Source organism: Silene latifolia, chromosome Y, assembly GCF_048544455.1.
Source record: "Silene latifolia isolate original U9 population chromosome Y, ASM4854445v1, whole genome shotgun sequence".
Taxonomy (NCBI): domain Eukaryota; kingdom Viridiplantae; phylum Streptophyta; class Magnoliopsida; order Caryophyllales; family Caryophyllaceae; genus Silene; species Silene latifolia.
Window position 1 is genome coordinate 214,603,207 of NC_133538.1, and position 4,275 is coordinate 214,607,481.

Sequence of the window (4,275 nt, forward strand, 5' to 3'; positions counted from 1 at the left end):
TTTTTTTCCTTTTTTCTTTTTGTTATAAAATATCCGGAAAATTCAAGTGGTACCTTAGGTTTGACATTTGTACAAAAAACCCATTTTTTTTATCAGAAAAACATTATGAGGCCATAATTCGTAAGAGTTTAGCAAGGGACGATTTTTTTCACATCTATCATCTTTCCGAGCTCTATAATTTGAAAAAAAAATGTCTTATTTGGATCCCGTTACTAGGAGTTATCTTATGTCAACATTTTTTTTTACCGAACAAACTTGGAGTGACCATATGTATTTTCCGTTAATTTTTTTCAAGTCGTAGTTCTCGGAAAGATGATCAATTTGAAAAAAAAAAATCGTCATTTTCTGAGTTCGTAAATACGAGTTATGGCCACTTAAAATTTTCCGGATAAAAAAATTAGGTATTTTGGGCAAAATATCAAAACTCAGGGGTACCGCATGTATTTTCCGTTTTCTTTTTATTATAAAATATTAATTGTGTATGACCATTATACCCGTCATTCGTAATCATTGTTACCCTTCAACATCCATTGTTAGGTTGTTAAAGCGATGATAATGCGTGGTATATGGATGGCTGAAGGCATATTCATATCCATTTAAGTTTGTCTCATCTATATCTCACTCTTATCTATTTAATATTTTTTCATCCATCATCACCTTTATCCACAGAGTGAAGTAAGTGAAAGGCATCCGTTGAAAATTTTCTCTTAAAAATTAAAGACGGAAATGACAAATTTTCGAGACGATAAATTTTCAAATAAGCAAAAATGACTAATTTTTATATCAAATTACAAACCGAGTGTCCCTAATATTTGAACACAAGTAAACAATAACTTAAAATTGAATAATAATATCACCAAATAATCAAGTTTCATAACTAATCTCTATAATATAATTACTTCTATCTGTCAATCGATTAATGGGAGTAGCAGTAAAGAGAAAAAAGATAAATAAGTTGGACTTTTCATTAGTGATATAATATATATACTTCTATTTTCTTCTTCATAAAAACTTTCTAACTTTGATAGGTGCTTATTTTGTAAGCATACCCCCCCCCCCCCTCTTTACCCTGCGTTTTGACGCGTTTTGAGACAGTTTTGATCAATATTGCTTGCATTTTACACCCCATTTTCGTTCCTATGCATTTCCGTCTCATCTTGTAGGTACTTGGGCTACAACGAAGGAATTGGGCCAAAGCAATGGAACCGAGAGTGTAATAATTCGAAAATTTAGGAAAGAGAAAGTACTGAATGTGAGAAAGTAGCGAGAATGGAGGGAAGAAATTTGGGCCGAGTGTGATGTTTATAAATGAACATATACGATTGATAGACATGAGAATCGATGATGAGTCTTGAAGAGGCTTGAGGAAAAGAGAGAGTGAGGTGAACTTCGGGACGAAGTTCGTTTTAAGGGGGGGAAGACTGTAATACCCCGTGTTTTTATAATTATATTTTATATTATATTCTACGAGTTATGTTATAATACGGCATTTTATGGTGACGGTGGTATTTAATAATAATTATAAGAGACGGTAATAATAATAATAATATTAATAATACATATATACTACCTCACCTTATCCTCCCACCTTATCCACTTACACAATCTCATTTCATCATTTCTACCTCACAAAACTATGAGAGAAAAAGAGAGAAGAGAGAGAGAGGAAAAGAAGATTCTGTCACTCGCCTAAAGATCGTAAGGTAATACCGTCTTACGCTAGCTTTTATATTATTTTATTTAACCCGCCTCGACCTTGACTCACCCGAGACCACCGTTGACCACCTCGGACCACCGCGGACGCCCATAAGGGGTTTGACCGTATAGATCTAGGTTTGTGTTGTTGTTGTAAGACCGTCTTAAGCTGCACTTTTACCCCTTCTTTCGTGACTGACCGGGGGTGGTGTTGGGTGGAGGTTGTTGAGGGTGGAGAGGAGAGTTGAGTGGTGGTCCGTGGTGGCGGTATGGGTGGCTGTAGGTGGCGGAAATAGGTGGTAAAAGAGGGGCGCACGGACTGGTTGGTTGTGTCGTGTTTGTTGTTGTTGTCGTGTGTTGTGGTGGTTGTGGTTGTGTCAGGTGGTGGCGTGTGGGTCCTTGGTGATGGTCGTGACCGTCGTGGCCAACTGGGGCAGTGGGGGCACAGCTTGGTGGCTGCATTGGTGGTTATGTCGGTGTTGTTGTTGGTGTTGTTATGTCGTGGGGTTGTTGGTGGCTGGTCGTGGCCTCGTGGCTGCTGGTTCGGGCGGCTGTGGTGGCGGTCGGCCACCATGGTCGAAGGTGGGGGAAGGTGGCTCACGGTGGTGGGCCATGGTGGTGGTTTGGGTAGTTTTAAGACGGTTTTTGAATAACTTTAAGACGGGTTTATTTATTTAAATTACGTATTTAATTTAATTAGATTAATTAGTAATCATACGTATTTAATTATCATATTTAGGTGATGGTGTTGTGAGACGGTTTTATGAGACGGGCCTTGCTTGTGTCGGGTAGCTTATGGAGATTTGCTAAAAGGTAGGTTTATCCTACTTAGTTTTGATAATGTGTCTATTTGTTAAATTAGTTGTTTATCATTAATTGCATTTAATGAGTCGATAATTGACATGTTATACAATATCATGCATTCATTGTGTTTGTCATGTATATTGGAGGATATTGCGGTGTTGGTTGATTACTTGTTCTATGGAGACAGAAGGCGGTTGAGAGACACTCTTCCGCTTGAGTCGACTATTGGGGGGTTTCCCACCTCAATAGGAATGTGCACATTAATGACTTGAGTTTGGAGGGACGCGTGTGGTGAGGCACGACGTCTGGCATGGGACTCAAGTCGCTCTTGGGCCCGGTACCACCGACGTGTTCGAAGTACCTTGTGTGAGTATGATGTCGTGGACTTGTTCCTGGCACCATTGGTTGTGGGTACGTCTGGGCTGTCCCGGTACCAGTTTGACGGTTGGATATTTGTGTGTCATTCATATCATGGTCATATTGTTGACTCACGCACTTGAGTCGTGTCACACTTTATTTTATCGTTATTGACGTTTGTGTGTCTGTGTCTTTGTCACCTATCTCTTTTGGGGTGGCCTGTGTCGATCCATATGATATTCTTTGGTCATATGGAGAGCAGGTTAAGTACAGGTTTATTTGTTGACGTGATCGGGGTTCAGGCCGCGCTACAGACTTTGGAGTTGAGTATATAGTCACTAGGTAGATGACATAGTCATAGACGAGTTGTATTCCATTTATTAGTTTACGTTTGCAATAACTAAACTTGTTATTTATTTAATAAAATTTCTTAATTGTAATTCCGATTTCACTGCCTCGGGAAACCGAGATGGTAACGCTCCAATTATCTTGGCCGGATAGTTCGGGTGTTACAAAGTGGTATCAGAGCGACGATTTTGGAACCTAGACCAATGAACTAAAATGAATCTAGGAGTGTCTAATAAAATGAACCCGACATGAGCACAATAGGAGGTCGGTTTTCAGTTGGTCACTGCGTGGGCGGTTATGAGTCGGGAAACGCGAAGTAACATGTTGCATGATTGTATGCGTGATATAAATTTTGCTTAGCATCTTGCATGATTTATTTACTAAAATGAAATGTTGCTTGATTAGATGTAGTTGTGATCATGGTTTAATTCCTTGCCTTATATATATGGGTCCAGATGATATGTGAAATGTGGCGTGATTACGTGTTTGCTATAACAAGTCGATAAGTTTTGCATGATATCGTTATTTATGATGTGCATCTATCGTGTGAAAATTGGATGTGAGTATTCATATGTATAAAGTGCCTTAATGAATGATTATTACGTGTTAGAATGTGATTAGTAATGATTGATTAGTAGATTAGTCGTTAGTACAAAAATAATGTTTGTGGATCGGGAATTGCAAACCATGGAGAGGCACCCAGCCGAGTACGAGCTAGTACTCGACCGAGTACTAGTCACTCGACCGAGTGAACCCTACCACTCGACCGAGTGGACCAATTTCCAGAAACTTAAAAATTTCTGGAAGTGAGTCACTCGACCGAGTAGAGAAGGCACTTGACCGAGTGGACTGTCACTCGACCGAGTGGACTGTCACTCGACCGAGTGGACTCAACACTCGACCGAGTGCCACTGTCTGGGTTGTGAATTTCACAAGAAATTTGCATTATTGCCTTATTTTATCTCTTTATTCATTCATTAAGACCATATTGCTTGCAAACTTCATTGTTGATTGTTTGTTGCTCGAATTCAAGTTTTTACCCTATTTAGTCCCTTAAATTGAATGATTTCA